Raw genomic sequence first — 22,000 nt, forward strand, 5'->3', positions numbered from 1 at the left:
ATTAAAGTCTCAGTGACAGCCTGGGGAGGGGGTAGAACCTGCCTTGAATTAGGAAGTTGGAGTGTGAGGAACCAGTATTCAGTAGTATGGCCTTGGCTAGGTCATATTACTTCTGAACTTGGGTTATCACCTTCAAAAAATGTTTGGGCCGGCTGTAGTGTTGCACACTTGTAATCCCAGTGTGACATGGGAGGCTGAGGCAGGAGATCGCAAGTTCAAGGCCAGCCTCAGCAACTTGGCAAGACCCTGAGCTCAAAGATAAAAAAAAAAAAAAAAAAAAGGGACTGGGGTTGTAATTCAGTGGTAAAGCGCTCCTGGGTTCAATCCCCAGTATCACCAGGAAAAGAAATTGCTTGGATTGAACTTTTTGAACATGTAGTAGAGATATTGTTGCTAACATTAACCTTGTGCCAGGTGCTGTGTTAGATCCTGAGAACACATAGGAAACAGCCAGATAAGATGCCCTGCTTCTGTTCCAGTGGAGTGCGTTAGTTGGAAGTTAGTCCTTTCTAGCTGTGTGATTCTGTGATCTGGAGAATGGGTGCCAGCCTCTGCTTGGGATTGTTGTGAGGGTGAAATGAGAAAGCGCTTTAAAGATTATAAAGTCTGTTTCTGTTATTGATTATGAATACTCCCCCCTTTATCTTTTGGAGGGGTATTTTGTGTCAAACTCAGGGCCTTATGCATGGTAGGCAAGTGCTCTACCACTGAACTACACACAAGTCCTCTCCTTTTATCTTTGACGCATAATTTAAGCAGGTTTAAAATTGGATAGAAACTTCCTATACAAATAGGAGTATGAACTAACCCTCCCAGGGTTTAGGCAGATTTGAGGACTTAAATCTCAATAATAAGTGAAAAAAATTTTCTTTGTGGTACTGGGGATTGAACCTAGGTGCTTGACCACTGAGCCACATCCTCAGCCCTCCCTGCCACCACCTCTTCCCGCTGCCACCCCCCCCCCCCTTTTTTTTTTTGAGATGAGGCCTCACTAAGTTGCTAAGGCTGGCCTCCATCTTGCAAGTCTTTTGCCTCGGCCTCCTGAGTTGCTGGGATTATAGGCATGTGCCACCATGCCTGGCTATAAGAAGTAAATTCTTAAACTGAATTGCGATATAGGTTCGTAATGCCATCGTCACCAGTGAACAGTTTATCTGAGGAGTGAACCCTCACTTATGAGTATTTTGGAAGGATTTCTGCAGTTGGTTTTGTTTTTTGCCTTTCCATGAATTAATTAATTAATTAATTTATTTATTTTAAAGGTTTTAGACTGGCATTTTTAAATACAATTTCAAGTTAGTGAAGACTACACATTAGGGAAAAAACAAACCTCTAATGAATTGGGGCTTTTTTGACCATAAATTCAAGCTGTTCTCTAAGTGGTTTCATTTTATGATGAGGCAGAATTTTTAAAATTTGAATCTTTCAAAAAATTATTTGTTTTTGTGATCCTTGGAATGAAATCCAGGACCGCCGCCTTGCACATGCTAGACAGGAGCTCCATCTTGAGCTACCCCAAGCCAAGGCACAACTCCCTTGTCCTTAGGATTGTCCCTCATAGCACTCGAAACAAAGAGCCAGTGATGCAATCGGGGTGCAACCATTGCCTGTGTGTTTCAGGGAAATTTATTTTCCTAGTAACTTGAAAGCTCATGGTTAATTTCAATCAGGCTTTCTTCAGCTCTCATGAATTTATCATAAATGAAAAAGTAAGATTCATTCTTTGAAGTTCGAGTTTTCGAACATGGTTCAGTCATAGGAAGTTTCTTTTGGTGGGGGTAACAGAAATGAACCTATCTACATCCCTAGCCTTTTAAATTTTTATTTATTTACCTATTTGTTTTTGCAGTACTGGGGACTGAATTCAGGGGAGTTCTATCCCTGAGTTTCATCCCTAGTCCTTTTTATTTTTTGAGACAGGGTCTTGGCTAAATTCCCTTGACTGGCCTCAAACTTGTGATACTCCTGCCTTAGCCACATAGTGGCTGGTATCAACAGCTGTGCACCACTGTGCCTGGCACTGATGTGAAATTTCCAAGGTAGCCCCAATTTATGAATAACAAGTTGCTTATGATTTGTTGCCAGAACAATTTTTATTTTTTTCCTTTGAAACTTTAAATGAAATTGACTCTGTTTACACTCTTTCCTGATATATTTTGCTTTTAGTGAGTCACTGTGTCATGTCTTACTCTGCTGTTTTGTGGATAACTTTTTGTTGTTTTTGTTTGTTGATGGTACTGAGGATTGAGCCCAGGGCCGTGCACATGCTAGGCAAGTGCTATACCACTGAGCTACATTCCCAACCCTTTTTGTTTTTATTTTGAAACAGGTCTCACTCAGTTGCTTAGGGCCTTGATAAGTTGATAAGTTGCTGAGGCTGCCCTTGAATGTGGGATTCTCCTGCCTCAGCCTCTTTGCTAGGATTACAGGCAGATACCATGACCCAGCATTAAAAGAGTATTTCTGGAATAATGAAGTTACATAATTGCCTTTTTGGTGATTTTGTTTTTTAAGGGATTCTTTGTGTGTGAGTATAAGTGAATTTTTGCAGTGGACTGAGAAAAAAAATAAGGTTAAAGGGCAAAAACTTTCAGTATCTTACTCTTTCCATGGTGGGAAAAATGAAGAACTGTGCAAGTTAGGGCTTTTTCATAATTTAATACTCAATGGAAATGATATTAATTATACTTACCAAAGTTAAAAGCCAGGGACTGGGGATGTAGCTCAGTCGGTAGAGTGCTTGCCTTGTAAGCACGAGGCTCTGGGTTCAATCCCCAGCACCGCAAAAAAAAAAAAGTTAAAAGCCATTTCCCTTATGGTACTCACTTTGGAAATGGTCTTTGTGATAACTAGCAGAAATTCTGTTTCTTCCATGAGACCCAGGTGTTCAGTGTTCCCATTGATGAGACTGTGTTGATCTTTCTGGCCTGAGGCAAATCCCTGGATCTCCAGGTCCCAGTGTTCCTCTCTGTGGAATGAGGAGACCACCTCATTCTCTAACCCTTCCCTGGGGGATTTAAGAATCAATAAGGCAATGTATGAAATATTATTTTGAGCAACATAAAATACATAAAATACTCTGGGAAGTACATTATTAAAGTTTTGCATCTAAGTAGGTAGGAGACTGTCCCCCTCACAGTGGAAAACTGCTGACAGTGCCTTCCCTTTTCTCCAGCATGCTCAAGCTGCATGACTACTGCTGTCCATCTTTTCGGCAGTGCAGTGTTGAAGTTAAGCCATATGTTGTGAGTTTCAGAGACCCACAGCAGTGATCCGGAACTATGCTCAGTGATCCTGGACCAATCACTTTACCTCTGGGTCTGTTTTCTACTCTCAGTTGGGGATTATGACAGTATCTGCCTTATTAGGTTATTGTGAAGAATTAACATAAATCACATATGCATTCTATTTATTTGATACTATGTCTGACTCATCACCGAGTATTTGCTGTTATATAAAAGAGAGATAACTAATTAGAAAAACAGCTAGAGAGAGATTGGTCTAAAGCCAGTCTGGTCATCTTTGATTGCTTCTCTAGCCCATTTACTTTGCAGGGAGGCTTCACATTGGCGTTGCTCTACTTGTCCTTTTGATTCTCGCCGAGTCCCAAGAATGCTGTTAGTAAATGTTAAGTAAGGGGTGAATCTGAAGCCCCTTCATTATGAAGTGCTAGCTTAATCATTGAGAATTTATTTATTTATTTATTTATTTATGCATGCATGCATGCATGCATGCATGCTGGGGATTGAACCCAGGGCCTTGTGCTTGTGAGGCAAGCACTCTACCAACTGAGCTATCTCCTCAGCCCAGAGAATTTATTTTTTGACAGTTGATTATCTATGAAACATTATTATTATCCATAAACCAGTCAGTAAATCCTGTTTCACTAGAACATCACTTTCTCCCAAAGAGATGTACCGTAGACAGTACTAGGGAACTGCTCGTATTAGGTTGTAGGGCATGGTTTCCTGTGGTAAGTTTTGTTAGAAGTAATAGTGAACCAACTGTGATCTGTTAGGTATGTTGTCAAAGGAAGTAGGAAAATGACAACAGCTGACGACCCACTCTCATGGGTCAGCCTGGAAATCAGCAAGTCAGACTCTATGTGCTCACTGCGGCTTATGTATTCCCTGAGAGGCCCATTTCATGAGGCCATTTTTGTTAATGGAAAATAGGGTTAGCGGATGGTGTGTTGAATGACTTTTTAATGTGGTTCTAGTAGTTGTTAACCCTTGAAATAAGTGGCTTTTATTTAGCCTTTTTTTCTCAACAATCTCTAACACTTCTTTTCCTTATCTTTATTGTATATAATACCTGAAAGTGAATTTGATAAGACTTAGAGATACCTGTCTGGTGTGTAAGCAAGTAGGAAACACAGATTTGGGGGAATTGGAGGTTTAAATCTGCTCCAGATTGTTTTTCATCCTTTCCACAAAGGTAAACTGTTTGGGCAGTTGATTGTGATGGGTTTTTCTCTTACCAAAAAACAGGCCCACAGAAATGAAGATAACCTTTAGTTCAGGGGTGTCTTTAGCAAGGAAGAGGTGGAAATATCCCTCTACCCCCATGTGCTGGTCGATCCCTGCTCTTTTCCCCCACTAGTGGCTAGTGTTAGGAGCGAAGGAAGTTTGGAATCCTTTGCTTGTGCTTTGGATGAGATTTATTTTCAGGTTGCTTTTTAGAACGATTGCTTGGTTTTCTTTTCTCCACATAATCTTCATCAATTCCAAAGCTTTATAATAGTCATTAGGCAGAAACCAGATGCCTATGAAATGCCTTCTGGCCTTCTGTGAGGAAGCACTCAAGGAGACACACAGGAAGATTCTCCTGATTCTGCAGAAACTTGATTTACCCACAAAGACACACAATTGTTTTCCTTCAAAAAAAAAAACAAAAACAAACAAACTTAAAACTACTGCGAATGGAGGTGCACACCTGTAATCCCAGTGGTTTGAGACTGAGGCAGGATCACTAGTTTGAGGCCAATCTTGGCAATTTAGCAAGACTGTCCTCAAAAATAAAAAGGTCTGTGGTTGTAGTTTGGTGGTAGAGCATCCCCAGTACCAAAAAAACAAAACAACAAGAAAAATACCCCCAGCTAAATACATACTAAACGACTGAATTTTTAGAACTCTAGAATTGCATTAAGATGTATACAGGGAGAAATTTTGGGGAGTTTGGTTTTTTGGAACATTTCAAACAAATGATAGTCTTCATTCTTTTGCCATTTTTATACTTCATTTTCTAGCTTAGTTAATATTGCTCTTTTTATTTCTCAATTCTCTGCTCTTATCTTGGTTGTTGTTCAATCAGGAAAGTAGATATCACCATTCGAGCTGAAAGGGAATTGGAGGTTTAAATCTGCTACAGAAGAGCTGAAGGGCTGGAGGAGCAAAAGGAAGGAGAGGGTTATAACCCTCACCTTGTTCAGGAAGCTGCGGAGGGCCGAGGGCTGGAGCACAGGGTGCGCAGACTGCTGGCTTGCTGCTCTGGAAGCGTGCTGCTGCAGTGGAGCAGAACTTGTCAGCCCGCACTCCCCTGGTGCTGCTGGAGCCTGCGCTGGTGTGTGTGTGTGTGGCCCTGTGTGGTCGCTTGCCTGCCTATAGAGGCCTGGAGTTTGATTTTGATCCCCATCACTGCAGGGGTAGGGGGCCAGCTAAACTTGAAACCTGTTAATTTGAGGTAGCACTTTTATTACTTGGATCCCCAAGCTCTTTTTTTTTTTTTTTTTTTTTTTTAACTTTTTGGTTTTCTATTTAGACACTAATTCACTTATTCCATTTAGCAGGTATTTATTGGTCAGGTACTTGGTGTGATGCTGAGGTCAAATTGGAAACAGAATAGATAAGACGTTAGACTGCCTTGTTTTGGAGTTAACAATTTAATGAGAAACAGACATTAAAGCAAAAACCATTACTCAGCCTTAAGTATGGCCTTCATGGTTGCTGTCTGCCCGGACGCGCGCCCTCCGTAGCCCTGTCTTCCCCTCTTTGTGGTCACTCTCACCCTCCTCTGTAGGCCCTGCTTCTCCATAGGACCATCCTTTCTAGCATCACACTGCCCGCCTCCCAAGCACTAAAGCTCTTACCTGCTTCACTGTTCCCCGTGCTATCACCTAACCTATATTCATTCCTTAACTGTCCGTTTCATTTGGCAAGAATGTGAGCTCCATGAGGGTAGACATCTTTTTTATTGCTACATATGCTGTGCCCATACAGTGCCTGGCACAATAGTGGGTGCTTGCCAAGTAATTTTTTGTTGGGTAGTTGGATGAAAATAAATAAATGAAGGCAACCCAGTAATCAAAGGAAGGCCAAAGTGGCTAGTCTAATGAGGAAAAGGTAGATTGGTCAAGATGAGGTCACTTAAAAGCCATACGAAGTATTTTGGATTTTACTGTAAGAGCAGAAGGAAACGCTGAGGAGCTATAGGGATGGGATTGACAAGATCTGATCTGTTCTTTAAACAGTAACTTGCACTGGGCATGGTGGCCTCACCTGAAATCCCAGCGACTCAGGAAGCTGAGGCAGGAAGATCGTAAGTTCAGCAAAAGCAAGGCACTAAGCAACTCAGTGAGACCCTGTCTCTAAGAAAAATACAAAATAGGGCTGGGGATGTGACTCAGTGGTCAAGTGCCTCTGAGTTGAATCCCCGATACTACCTCTCCCCCTGGAAACAACAACAACAACAGTAACTTGCTGCTCTATGGAGTGTAGCTTGCAGAGAGCAAGAACAGATGGAATGGACATGGGAAGGAACATGTGAGGCTGTGGGGATCCAGGCCATCCAGTTTCCTCAGGAGCAATATGTCATCTTTCTCAGCTGTTGAACTTGAGTGTCCATTCTAAGGGCACAGACTGATTGTTATAAGTCTGATTATAATTGCTTGCACTTAGGTTATCATTAGCCCTGTGAGCCTTCCCTGTCTCCTTGAAGAACATCATTGTCCAGTGATCTTGCTGACGATTGAGAGCTGTCAAGATAGCTTGAGTGTGAGGTGTCATTTAACTAGTTTTTAATCTGCATGCACCTTCCTCCCCCTGCATGATTTAATGACCTAGCTAGTGAGTGAGTTCAGGCCTCTTGGCTGCTCTACAAGTGTTCTTCCACCAGAATGTGAATATTACCTTTCTCATTTGCTGGCACTGTAAGTGGCTTATGTTGTTTAGATTTTTTCATTTTTGAGACTGTTCCTAGTAGTTTTTACTGGAGGAATTTGGCCCACTTTGGTCACTGGAAGGCCTTTTCACTTGCCTTTACTTTTTTAAGCTAACTAGCTTGTGATGGGAATGTTTCTGTCCCCTGTTAGTTGGCAAAGTAGTAGAGGCAGCCCTTAATAAAGGTCACTCTGGAAGAATAATAGTTGGGTACTTGGCATTCATGGCATTCTTGTAGAATGATACAGGTTTATGGCCTTTTTATTAAGTTCTTAAAATCAAATGACCTTTAATTAGAAGCAAACACATGTAAAACTTTGTGACTCCAGACAACACTGGTCTCACTGTCTTAGATGATAGAGTCGGGTGTGTGCCTGTCGGAACACGGGTGTGGGCTGGGGGCCTGGAGGAGTGTGAGAAGGCTGGTTGAACACAGGCTGGCTCCGTCGCTGCTGTCTGCTCACTGCGCCTTGCTGTTGTGGAATGTGGACATACAACTTTTCAGCTCAGTTGACTTTTGGGTGCACCTGACTTGGCTCTTAGTGCTCCTGATTCAGCTGGTTGAGTTTGGCTTTCTGTTAAGTAGTCAGTGAAGAAAATAGAGTTGAGTTTTCCAAATTTTGTTTTTTCTTTCTTTTTTTTTTTTTTAATTTTGCTGCATAACAATTGTTTAGAATAGTAGGCTACAAATATTGCGGAATATTTGTGTATACCTGTAGCATAGTGTGATCAGTTTCACTCGCCCAAGTTTTCTGAACTCATGTACTAAAGAGAATTGACACACTGTGATGCATGTATTTTGATCACCATTTTGGAAGTGGCTCACTGTAATGCTTTGAATACAGTGGAGGAATATGTAAGCTCAAGGACAGAGTATTACAAAACAGCTCTCTTGCCCTCATAAAACGTGCAGTATGAGAAACCCTCACCCTATCTGTTGTCTGAGTCCTCACTGGTGGAAAGGGCTCGGTGAAGTTTGTGTTCTCTTTGTCTTGAGTGTGACCCGTGATGTTCTTGATGACAGAGACACCAGGGTTGGTGCGTTTGATACGGCGTTTTGGTATAAACAAGTTATATAACTTTACATGCCCACACCTGTGCTCTTTAGGAGAGTTAGTAGCTGGAAGGACTGTCGTGTTACAGACAGTGAAATTGAGTCCTTGACAGGCTCTTACCCACTAGGTTTTCTGAGCAGAAACTAGAAATTACAGATGGATTTGGGGCAGGGCAGTAGTCTGAGGCTCTGGGGGATGCATGTAGGAGTAAAGGAGCTGGATTTAGATACCTGCCTATCTCAGAATTCCCCTTTTACTTGGTAGACTATAGTAGTCACATTAGCCATGCCACACGTTTTCTGGCCATTAGGCTGGTAACGAGGTTTTATAATGATGTGCTTTTCCTTTTCATTCTTTCTAATGTGAGTTAGTAGCCCACAGTAGCTATTTGTTATACATTTATTTTAAAGACTATTCAAGAGAAAGTACCTGATCTGTGTGCCTCCCAGAGCCACGTGTAAGGTGGGGAGGGAGAGATGAGGTTCCCTCGGGAGACACAGCGCAGTGGGTTTATGTTAGGAATGAGCAGTTACAGGCATTCTGTGCGGGTGCAGCTCAGAAGGCTGTGTTTATTCTTGATAATTTGGATCAAGATACATGGTGTTTTGAATGGCAGCCAAATATATGAGGTCAAGGTGATTTCCTCCAGCAGGTAGGACAGCTGTTGTGGAAAGAGTGGGCTGGACCTGTTTTCCTTAAGTCTGAGGTCTAAAGCAATGATAAGGGGTGACTCATTGATCTTCAAGAAATGACTGGCCAAGCACTTTCTAAGGAATGGTGACTGATAAGGAAGTAGTTACTATTCTGGTCTCTTATCTTAAGGGAAATCATGAAGCTAGCATATTACAGAAAAAGCTGCTTATTAAATTCCTTATGTGAGCTCAAGTGTTTTCTTAGTTACTTTTGAACTCCGTAATGGGACAATTTTAAAGTTTGCAATTGATCTTAAAGTGTTGAGGAACAGACAGGTGCTAGATAGAACAAATAAGCAGAGTATCACAAAAACATACCTAGAGCGATGGGAGGACCCTTTTGCTATAATAAATGGTACCCACTGAGCATCACTCTTCCTGTCCCCTTCCCAGTAGTTTCAATTTTAGGATCTTGGTTACTCCTCCCCACACTGGACACAGGACAGCATGAAGTAGGAAGAGGCTGCACTGATCTGTAAACTTTTGGGACTGCCTTTCCTTCTCCCCATGCAGCAGCTGGCTGCCAGCCCCATCCAGCTCTGCCTGCCTTCCAGGGGCTTTCAAATTATAGAGAAAATAGCTCATGTTCATCTAAAAGCCCTTTTAATTAATCTCAAGAAGAATCCTAGGAATCTTTTTCAGATTAGCCAGTTTTCTCCAGATTTTGCTTCTTATTTATCTGCCCTTTCCCCTTGGCCTACTCCCTTGACAGTGAGCCACAGGGTCATCGGTTTAAGTATGGGAAGGAAATTATGGCCTTGAGCACAGTCAGAAAGAATCTGGCTCTCAGGCACTTCCTGTGAGCCACCACTAAATTACAAAGACTGGGCCTGATGAGGCTTTTCAAAGGAGCTTCTCACACCACCACCGTGTCAGCGTTTCCATCCATTGTGGGCACTTGTTTTTTGTGGTGCTTGTTATGACCAGGTTGGAATTGGCCTTTGCTTGGGAAGCACTTTCCCATGAGTGTAAAATAGCAGAACCGAGATAGAGTATGTGTGCAGATAGCTTTCAGAATTACCTTTTCATGCCAGACATGGCTGTGCATTCTTATTCAGAAGTCTCTGCATTCTTGTTCAGAAGTCTCTGGATCCTCAGGGCAAAGTCTGAAGTATCCTGTTTGGCAGGGCCCTCCACAGATTTATCCCCACCCCTATTGGGGTGGCATTGGGAGACCTGACTTCTGGACTAGGATCCTTGACTAACTTGCTGTTTCCTTTCTCTGTCCTCAGTAAGAGGAGGAAAAGAAAGGGTTTGGGACAGAGACAAATCTAAATCTGATACTCTCTTAGCAAAAGCTAGGAAATTAGACCAACAAGTGTCTGAGCAGTAAATGGTTTTTTTTTTTTTTTAATTTATTTTTATTGTTAACAAATGGGATGCATGTTGTTTCTGTTTGTACATGGAGTAACAGCATACCATTTGCATAATCATACATTTACATAGGGTAATGATGTTTGATTCATTCTGTTATTTTTTCCTTCCCCCCCACCCCTCTTTTCCCTCTATACAGTCCCTCCTTCCTCCATTCTTGCCCCCCTCCCACCCCCCATTATGTGTCATCATCCGCTTATCAGTGAGATCATTCGCCTTTTGGATTTTTGAGATTGGCTTATCTCACTTAGCATGATATTCTCCAGTTTCATCCATTTGCCTGCAAATGCCATAATTTTATTATTCTTTATAGCTGAGTATATTCCATTGTATATATATATATATATATATATATATATATATATATATACCACAGTTTCTTTATCCATTCATCAATTGAAGGACATCTAGGTTGGTTCCACAGTCTGGCTATGGTGAATTGAGCAGCTATGAACATTGATGTGGCTGTATCTCTGTAGTATGCTGATTTTAAGTCCTTTGGGTATAGGCCGAGGAGTGGGATAGCTGGGTCAAATGGTAGATCCATTCCAAGTTTTCTAAGGAATCTCCACACTGCTTTCCAGAGTGGCTGCACTAATTTGCAGCCCCACCAGCAATGTATGAGTGTACCTTTTTTCCCCACATCCTCTCCAACACCTATTGTTGCTTGTATTCTTGATAATAGCCATTCTAATTGGGGTGAGATGGAATCTTAGTGTAGTTTTGATTTGCATTTCTCTTATTACTAAAGGTGGTGAACATTTTTTCATATGATTGTTGATTGCTTATAATCTTCTGTGAAGTGTCTGTTCATATCTTTAGCCCATTTGTTGATTGGGTTATTTGTATTCTTCATGTAGTTTTTTGAGTTCTTTATATATTCTGGAAATTAGTGCTCTATCTGAAGTATGAGTGGCAAAGATATTCTCCCACTCTGTAGGCTCTCTCTTTGCTTTGCTGAGAGAATGCTATTTAGTTTGAATCTATCCCAGTTGTTGATTCTTGCTTTTATTTCTTGTGCTATGGGAGTCCTGTTAAGGAAGTCTGATCCTAAGCCAACAAGGTGAAGATTTGGACCTGCTTTTTCTTCTATAAGATGCAAGGTCTCTGGTCTGATTTTGAGGTCCTTGATCCATTGTGAGTTGATTTTTGTGCAGAGTGAGAGATAGGGGTTTAGTTTCATTCTGTTGCATATGGATTTCCATAAATTTTTTTTAACTTCTTGAAAAAGCTATATTATTTTTATTATTATTATTATTATTATTTTAATGTGGCACCCCAGCATATAAAGCAGACCAATTAGAGTTGCTCTGTTGAGGTGGAAAGGTTGGGCATGCCACCTGTTGAGCGTTTTTAGTAGCCTGAATAACTGCCAGTTATATCCTAGATTCCCCAGAGTGCTGCTTCTCCATGTTTTTCTCCCTGTAGTGAGGATTAGAGTCACCTGTTTGACATGACCCCCCAGGCAGGGGCCTAGTGTAGAAGGGGGAGCGTGTACTGTAGTCATCCATTCACGTCCCAGCTCTACTTGCTCCCAGCTCTGCTTGCTCGCTGTGTGAACTCAAGGCTTTTCACTCTCCTGAATTGTATCCTTTTTAAAAATTGCATAGGCAAGTGTGTGAAATTATAATCAGGCAATCACCACCTACCACTTGAGACCCAGAACCGAAGGCTCCACTGTGTGCTTTCTGTAGCTTCACTTCTAGCCTCAGATGAGGAAACTGAAATGTACTTTTCATTTTTTGTTTTCTATTTTTATTAATTTGAAATGTTCTTTTCAAATATTGAGGTGGTAAATATTTGAATGAGAAATAACAGTATTTTGCCATAACTTTTTGTTAATAGTGTCTACATGTAACATCTTTTTCGTTCAGAAAATCATTTATGGTAAGCATATTAACGCACATATTCATCTTCTGTAGAAGAATATAGGGGAAAACAGCCTTAATTTAGTAGATTTTAGATGATTCATCTTCTATAGAAGAATATAGGGGAAAACAACCTTAATTTAGCAGATTTTAGATGATTGGACCAGGGGCACAATTTTATGCTGTTTCTAAGCCCTTCTCCATATCTTGAAAGTTTTCATTTATTCCTCTCTCCCAGGCGTCTGGTTTTAACTTCATTTGAAACAAAGCAGGTGTCTTAAGTACAATTTTAGAACAGAAAATTGGGACCCAGGGGAGAAGAATATGGGTATTTGTTTTGCTAGTGTAAACGTAAATGACTTCTTTAATCTGGAAATCCAAATTGTTCCCTATTAAACTTTGCTGGATTTGTAAAAATTGTTTTTAGTTTTCAGTGGACGTTTAATTTATTTATATGTAATACTGAGAATCAAACCCAGTGCCTCACACATGCTACTAGGCAAGTGCTTTACCACAGAGCTGTGACCCCAGCCTTTGGCATTGTTCTTACTATCTGTTCATGTGCATTAAATAAAATAGAAGCTAACTATTTTTTTTTTTTTTAAGATTGTGCATGAGGTGTATAACTTTTATTACTTGCAGTAACCTGTTTTAGGACTGGCAATTTATAGAATAATGCAAATTACTAGTGAGGAATAATTTGAAATAATGGGCTGAAATCCTCATGTCATCTTAAAATGCCATTAGGGTAATAGACCTACTAGTTAGATTTGAAACTAGGTTAACCAGTTTTTCTCCAATTGAGAGAAAGAAATGCCTGTTTCTTTGGTACTGTCCTGTTGGTCGAAGGTCCCTCGCCATTCTTTTGCATATTCAGAAACATTTTTATGAAAAATCTTTTTCAAAAAGAACTTTTTTCCTACTGATAATTTTTTGGTTTTAACTCTGATATAGACATAAGTTCTCAAGCATATGCTGAAATAATTGTATGGATTTGACCATTTCAGAAAACTGTAAAATTGGTGACAATACCAGGAAATTTGAAGGTAAGACCTGGCTCTTTTTAGGATCCTGGTTTGGTAAAGATTTGGGCTTACCTTGCTAATGGCTAGGTAGGCTGCGATACTTGGCTTATATAGTGATTCCAAGTTTGGATTTGCCTTGGCTTTGCATTGCCTTTGGTGTGGTACACTTTTAGAGCTTATAAGTTGTTGTTGTTTTTCTCAACATAGGTCTGAGAATATAGGAATAAACAAGTTCACTTGGCTACTGTCCAGGAGTCAGTAAAAATCCCAAACAGGGACTTTAAAAAAAAAAAAAAAACTGTCCAGCCAGGTGTGGTGGCACATGCCTGTAATCTCAGCTGCTTGGGAAGCTGAGGCAATAGGATCACAGGTTCAAAGCCAGTCTCAAAATAAAAAGGGCTGGGGATATGGCTCAGTGATTGAGTACCCATGGGTTCAGTCCCTCGTACCAACCAACCAATCAACAAACAAACACAAACACTGTCCAGCCAGGTGTGGTGGCCACACATGTAATCCCAGAGACTCAGATGCTAAAGCAGGAGGATTGCAAGTTTGAGGCCAGCCTGGGCAAGACCCTGTCTCAAAAAATAAGGTGGGGGTGTAACTCAGTCGTAGAACACCTCTGGGTTTAATCCCAGTACCAAAAATGACAACCCAGAACACTGTCCATATTTTCAGCATGCAGTTGGCCCACTGAACCATTTTATTTCCCTCTGATTAAAGCAGCATCCCTCCAAATAAGACATTGTCTATTCACCTTGGAACTGCCATCCACACACCTAGCAACTCTTGGGTCTGATGGGAGCTGTTTGTAGGGCTCTATCCAACATCAGTTGCTTTAGTTTCAGTGTTTCTTCCATTTGGCATTAATAGGTAGAGGTCCCAGCACCCACTTCTCAGGGTGAACAGACCTTAGAAGGTCTTCTATCCTGTCCACCAGATTGATTGGCCATTCCTAGAAAATAACCTCTGGTGTGACTGGTCAGGTAGAAACCATCTGTAATCATTTCATAATGATTTGTGGGTCTCACACCAACACCACCATGCTCTTCTCTTCTGTAGCATTTAGAACCAAAGACACTGCCCTCACTTAGTCACTTTCAGGGTCCACCTCAGTGTCAGCTCCTCAGAAAGGTAATGCTACAGATCTGCTCGCTGCACCCTCCTAGTCTCAGCAGGTGCTTTGCTTCTCTGCCTCCACTGTCTTCTTGGTGACCAAAGGTCTTGGCTTTCTTTTGTTCTTGCATAATATTTTCCCTTGGGATTACTACTTGAGGCTGGTGGCCAGAGCTGAGGCCAGCTGAGATCCAGGACTGGTCTTGAACCAAAGTCTGACCCAGCACGCTCTTCCGCTTTCATACTACATTTCAAATAGTGATAGCTGAGGGATGGAGCATTTTGCTTTTTTCTGAGTAGTTTGCATTTCTTTTTGTATCCAGTGAACCAGCTCCCCAGGAGTTGGATCCATCTCTGAATAACATTGACAAGTTTTGCTTTTAGTAAGTGGGCTCCCGTAGCATGAATGACCATATGGCAACCTAGAAGTCAACATTCCTCACCCTCGACATTTTTTTCTTTTTTCTTCCCAAATCATATTCTGTGAGCCAGGACCATCTAGCAAAACCCAATTCTGACGCTGTTTCTGAGACTATAGGAATAAACAAACTCAGTTTCTCCCACTCTACGCTCACAACATGTTCTTGACCTCAGAATTGTAGAGGTCCTCCCACCCACGTGTCAAGAAAGCCATCTGTTCTGCAGCAGCCACTGAAATGTCCTCAGATTCATTTTAGTTCTGAAACTATACACCGGGATATAGTGTCAGATCCCATCAGTTGAGCTGTCCCTAACTTCCAGTGCAAGTGCCAGGTTATTATTACCTTGCTTCTGACTGGTTGTTAGTCAAGGTTTGCATGACCCTTTTCTTTGGTTAAATTAATTTGCTGGAGTGGCTCACAGAACTCAGGAAAACACGTTTCCCTGTTTATTCTAAAGGATATTACAAAAAAGAACATCTCAGCAACAGCAAAACAAGGAGATGCATAGGGCAAAGAATGTGGGAAGGGATGTGCTGTCTTCTGTCTTCTGGGAGCCTCTGTGTGTGCAGCTATCCAGAAGCTTGCCTGACACCCTGCCCTTCAGGTTTTTATGGGGACTTTGCTACATAGGTATGATTGATTAAATAGTTGGCTCTTGTTGATCAGCTTACCTTCAACCCCCCTCTCTTCTCTGAGTTTGGAAGGTAGAGCTGAAAGTGCCAGCCATCTAATTCTGCCTTGGTTTTCCCTGTGAGCAGTCCCCTTCCTGAAGCTGCTGAGGGTCTTCTGACTCTCTGTCAATAATTAGCAAACAGAAAGACACTACTTTGAAGATTCCAAGTATTTTAATAATTCTATTCCAAGAATATGGGACAGAGACAAAATATATATGTCACAGTATCATAATAGGTAACCCAGGAAGTTTTACTACATCATGGAGAATGATTACTCAGTTTTTAAATTTTGTTTATATTTGCCTTAAACTCAAATAACTTGATTAAAATTTTGTAGCTGCAGGGGCTGGGGATATAACTCAGTCGGTAGAGTGCTTGCTTCGCAAGCCCAAGGCCCTGGGTTCAAATCCCAAGCACCACAAAAAAAAAAATTCTACAGCTGCTTGGTAGAAAACTGCTGAGGATAAAGTTTAAGGAAGTGCTTTTACTAAATGCAATCTCCTCATTCTTCATGGGAATCTGGTTCCATCCTGTGAATAACCTGACCAGAAAGTTGATTCTTTAGAAGGACCGGTTTGTAGAGTTCTGCACACCCCAAAACATGAAATTGTATCAGGGTGGAAAATGGACTTTCTGTATTTAGTGTGGGCCAGCTAGCCTGGTAAAATTGCAGCATGGTTCGGTTTTTCTGCCTGGGATTCAGAGGTCCCTTTACCAGGACTTGGGGGCTGGGGAATGAGTCAAGAAGGGCAGGAGGGGACATTTGCAGAAATTATAAATGAATTGGCAGAGACTCGTAGCTGCTCTTAAAAAAAAAAATCTTTAGACCAGATGATTTTCAAAACAGACATCTGAGTTACTGGTCCTAATCTTTTGACCTCTTGTGTTTTTCTGTTTGGGCTTTCTGGAAGGTGCTGTACGTGTACTCTGCAGAGGGCGTAGGTAAGCTGAGTGTTTAACCCCATTGTCTAAGAATGGCCCATCTGTTTGTTGCGTGAGATCACAAGTTCAAGACCAGATGGGTAAATACTTGAATCAGTCATTCTAAAGATCTAGATGACCTATTTCAGAAATTTCTTGTAAATAGAGCCCAAAGGGATATAGTTATATTCTATGACTATGAAGAAATCTTCCCACTGTAGATGAGAATTAGGTGTATGTAGCCTATACTCTGGGAGGTGGGGTTTGGGGTGGGTATCGCTACCAGTACTATTTGGGAAAATGTCATTTGCTCTTTTCTTCCTTTGTAAATCCATGGTCTTCTATGCATGAAACATACCCCTAATGTTATTATTTTGATTTACATTGCATTGAAAGGCAGAGATATAATTGCAAAGAAATTCAAATAGTGTTTTCTTTTATGTGAGATGGTTGACTCCTTAGACTCTGGCTAAGGAGTTACGGTAATTCGTTGGTTGAGGGATTGAGGTAGCAGTATTACCAAAAATAAATAATACTGGTGGGGTAAAAAGTCTTTCATACCAGGCTGTCACAGGTAAAATACCTGTTCATAGTTTGAGCCCACCTGTCCTTCGCATTTTGTGGAGGGCGGTGGGGTGGTATCAGGATTGAACCCAGAGGCGCTTTAACCACTGAACTGCAAACCCAGTCCTTTTTTATTAAGTATAACTTGTTTATCAGATAAACTATATCCCAGCTACTCCTGGGAGTCTGAGCCTTGTAGGTTCTAGGAGGCCAGCGTTGGCAACTTAGTGAGATCCTGTCTTAAAATAAAAAGGGCTGGGAGTGTAGCTCAGTGGTAGAGTACAAACGAGGCTCTGAGTTCATTCTTCAGTGCTGCAAGGAGAAAAAGATCCTTGTCAGCAAGGACAGTGCCCTTCCTTTCATCTCTTTCTTTGTATGTATTGGATTAGGTTGACAGTCCTCAATTGGAAAGATGAGAGTAGTACAAAAATGGTTATCCCTCTGAACCACGTGGGAAGTTTGCTCCTATGAAACTGGTGCCATCAAGTGGGGACCTTTCTGTTTACTGGTCTTGGAGGTTGTGTTTTTATGCTTGTTGAGTTTGATGTAGTCATTTCTTTTTTCTTTTTTGTAGAGGAGAGAGTTTATTTGGCGGCTTACAGTTTCAGAGGTCTCAGAGTCCATTCCTCTGGGCCCAGAATTAGGCTGAACTTGAACTTCATGGCAGAAGAGTGTGGCAGAGGGAAGCAGCTCACATGATGATCAGAAAGCAGAGAGGGATCTCCACTTGCCAAATATATATATCCCAAAGTCATGCCCCCAGTGCCTACCTCCTCCAGTCACACCCCACTTGCCTCTAGTTACCACTCAATTAATCCCATCTGGGGATTAATTCACTGGTTGGGTTAATACTCTCACAACCCAATAATTTTCCCTCTGAACCCTCGCACATTGTTTCACACATGAACTTTTGTGAGACACCTCACATCCAAACCATAATATTCTGCCTCTGGCCCCCATAAGCTCACACTCATCTCATAATGCAATCCATTTCCAAGAGTCCCCATCGTCTCAACAGTTCAGGATTGCATAAAAGTTCAGGCCCAAATTCTCTTTTGAGACTCAGGGCAAACTCACATCGTAAGCACCTGTAAAAATCAAAAGTAATCTATAGGTATGTAGTATATAAAGGTACAGAGAAAACATTTCCATTCAGAAAAATAGAGGCATAGAAATAAGGCAAATATGAGCAAAAGCAAGACTCATATCCAGCTGGGGAAACAAGTCTTGTAGTCTCCATGTTTGGCACCTGGAGTAGATGGCATCATAATGTTCTTGCCAATGTATCTCCACTCCTGTGGCCTTGTTGCAGCCCACGTGACCTTTCTGTTGGCTTGTCTCTGCTCCATCCTGCAGCTTTCCTAGGACAATGTCCCAAGTTACTGGCATTTCTTAATCTCAGAGATCTGCACTGCAGCTTCAGCTTCCTCCTTGCATCTCCACACTTTGCCCTTTCAGGGACTGCCTGGAGGGGCCCCTGATTTACTGCTGCACTTTGCCTGGCCTCCCAGGCCTTCCTTTGAAATCTTGGTGGAAGTCTCCATGACCCCCTAACTGCAGCTTCCTGCATTCCTGCAGAACCAGCACCACGTGGTTGAGGCCAAGGTCTGTTGCCATCTCAAGCAGTAGTAAAGTCTCCACGGACCCTCCTCGCTGTAGCAGCCTCTGAGTGGGTGGTTGAGCACCTTGAAAAAACTTGTTAGGTCCCCTTGTGCAAGAAGGATTCCCCACTGGTCAGTCAGTGTCTCTCCCCCACACACTTTTTAATTTATTATTATCATTTAAAAATATTTTTTAGTTGTCAATGGATCTTTTTTATTTTATTTATTTATTTGTATGTGGTGCTGAGAATGGAACCCAGGGTCTCTCACACGCCAGGCAAAAGTGCTCTACTACTGAGCCACAACTCCAGCTCCCCCACTGGTCTCTTCTCAAGAGGATTTTCACTTTTACTCCCTTAAGCCTGAGATTGATATGGTCTTGCCTGCTCCTGAGATGCCCTCAGGCCATCTTTCTTATTGTCTTTCAGCAAAGTCTTTAGCATTTCTTTAGTGGAAGTAATGTCTTTAACAACTGCAACTTCCTTAGCCTTTGTTTTACTCCTGCCCTTCAAGACCAAGGTTTTCAAATCTTTCTGTTCTACCGAATACTCCCAAATATCCCAAAAACTTGGCTAAAAGTCACCAGCAATGCCCATGTCACTTCCTGAATGTTATACTGTCTATAAATTTCTTCTGCAAGATTAAGAAGTCCATTGCTTTTAAAATCAGCTTCACAGAAAGTCTCAGGACACTGGCAAAATGCAGACAGCTTCTCAGCCAGAACACAAATGGCCTCTAGCCCTATTACCAATAGTGTCCTCCTTTTCCTTTTCTTTTAATTTTTTTTTTTTTTTTTTTTTTTTAGATGGACACAGTACCTTTATTTTACTTATGTATGTGGTGCTGAGGATTGAACCCAGTGCCTCACACATGCAAGGCAAGTGCTCTATCACTGAGCTACAACCCCAGCCCAGTGTCTTCCTTTCCCTCAAAACCCTCTTGGTTCTTCTCCTCACTGTCCACAGTACTATTAATTTTCTGGTCTTCTGAGCTTCCCCAGAATCTGCATTATCTCTGCTTACAACACTCTTAGTATTTCCAGCTTACACTGCTACACATCTCAAAATCTCTCCCACCAATTCCAGAAAACTCCAAAAGCTTCTGAACCACATGGTCAGGTTAGTCACAGCAGCAACCCCTCTTCTGGTACCAGTTTCTATTTTAGTCATCTCTTTTGCTGCTGAGACTAAAATAACTGACCAGAACAATTACAGAGAAGGGAAAGTTTATTTGGGGGCTCACAGTTTCAAAGGTCTTGATCCATAGAAAACAAGCTCCATTCTTTGGGGCTCAAGGTGAGGCTAAACATCATGGCAGAAGAGTGTGGCAGAAGGAAGAAGCTCAGGAAGAAACTCTGATGTAATCATTTCATAAGACATTCTTTGTGTCATAAATAGATGAGTAGAATAATGGCATTTCTTCAGATTCCAACAAAAATCTGATTAACAGAAAATGAAGATGCCTGCTACATCTCAGTTCCAAAAGAAAGATTGTAATTCCCGTTTACAGCAAAATGCCCCAATATACCAGTTTTGCATATCACTAGATTTCATGGATGAATAAATTGGGTTAATAAGGACCTTAAATTCTGTACTCTGTATTTCCGTCTTCTCTAATTTGTCTGTGTTCAAAAGGAAAAACAAATAGAAAACAAAGTTTATGTTAGTGTTTATAAATATGAAAATGGGAGCATTGAGTTTGTGAAAATATTTTGTTTAAATTCAGTGCTTCCATAGACCATAAAATAGTGTTCTCTTCTTATTGGAGTTTTTTTTATCCCATCTTTTCTGGCCCATTTAGAAGGTAAAATCCTGGAAAACTGAGGCATGGGTCTCAGTGAAAGTGCTTTTTGTGTAGATTCTTTCCTTTCACCCCCTCCCCTAGCTCAGTTTTACCCTGTGTCTGCTTAACTGTTCATGTAACTCATAGCTTTGAAAACTATTCAGAAATTTAAGATGTTGAGGTATTAAGGAGGTTTAGGAAATGCTTTCTGCACTGTTACAATGTGTATTCTTATCCCTTTTCCATTCCATTCAAGTTAAGGGAAATTGCTGAACAAGTATTTTGCTTCCTTTGCTAATAGTTCCCTATGAAATGCTTTCCTTATACTATTAGTTGATGGTGTTTCTGGAAGTGGTTGCCTTTTCTCATAGCTGGAGTTGGTGGTTTGGTTGTGAATAATGGTGGAAGGTCTGTGTCTTCCAGGGCACTCCAGCTCACAGAGCTCAGGAACGTTTCCTGCTGTGGGGAGGCAGGCAGGGTTCCTGGGAGGGGTGGGTTAAAACGCACTAGGCATATCCTAATGGAGCTGTTTACAGTTTGAACTTCAGCGCCCACTAATCCTGGAATCACAGAGGCATTTTTGGGTCCTAGGAAATGTGTGCTATCTTGGGAATGTTACCACTTTTCACCCCGGGTGTTTTGTAGAGGTGTTAAAAAAGAAAACAGCCTCTTACCTTCCAGTAGAGGCACTCTGGTAGGGAGCCAGTGTCTTGGTTAAATAAATCACAAACAGCTCTAGATGACTGGTGACAAGTTCTAAAAAGCACGTGGATGTTTGCATTATGTTTTATGACAGCATATATTCTTGACAAAGAATAGAAAATGTGCCTGAGATATGTTCCTCTCTGACATAGTTAACTCGTGGCATCAAATGTGAAACTGTTAGGATCTTTGTTTTTTTCTAATGTAAGTAGCTCTATAAGACTCAAAAATAGAGGGAGTTACTGTTTTAAAGAATTCCTTTCTTCTCTGTTGTAACTCTTCAGTTTAAAAAGGATTAGTAATGGAAAATTATTAGAATGCATATTTTGATTTTGCTAATAAAGTATCTCAGTTACCCACTATGAATACCAGTTCCCATCAGATTTTAACTCTTAAGACATGATGAAGTCTTGAGCATGTGCTTTCTTCTTTCTCTTTGTGAACTTCAGGTCATTAAATTTAGTGACTCAGCTAATTTTTTACCCGCCTCTTAGAAAATTGTATGTGACCAGGCACTTATAGTTATTTCCTTTAAACCAAGTGTTTGAGATGTCTTTAGATTTATAACAGCCTTTGTTTAGAGTGTAATTCAGTCCTATTGAGGAACTAGTAAAACTGCATTATCCAGACATCAAAGCTAAGACGAGTGTACTTATTATACCAAGGAACTTAATAGGTTTCTAACAAGTGGAAAGTTACCAGAGGTCCAAAAATTAACCACTTCTGTGCCAGCTAATTCTCATTGGTTTGGGGTGGGGTGTTAGTTCTGTAATTCTCTTCTACATTGTCTAGAGCTGACTTTTGTTTTCTTTTCTTTAGCATCTTTCAGATAATTGAGATTATCATGTCATTAAAAAATAATAACTAAACAAGGTGTTGAATAATGCATTGTAGTTCATTTCAAAAATCAAGCCAGTATTTTTGCTGGAAGGGATAAATTATTAGACCTACTTTATAGAGAATAATTGAGTCACAGACAAGGGATGATTTGCTAGCTACATGCAGCAGTCACTTCAATTAGGACTGGTTTTTGCCAAGTTGCATTTC

General features: G+C 41.1%; 1 protein-coding gene across 2 annotated transcripts in view; it reads left to right on the forward strand.

The window, feature by feature from the left end:
* ARHGAP35 (Rho GTPase activating protein 35) overlaps window positions 1-22,000 on the forward strand; it is a 110,321-nt gene that overhangs the window by 20,733 nt on the left and 67,588 nt on the right. The window lies entirely within an intron of this gene.

Source organism: Sciurus vulgaris, assembly GCF_902686455.1.
Source record: "Sciurus vulgaris genome assembly, chromosome: 17".
NCBI lineage: Eukaryota > Metazoa > Chordata > Mammalia > Rodentia > Sciuridae > Sciurus > Sciurus vulgaris.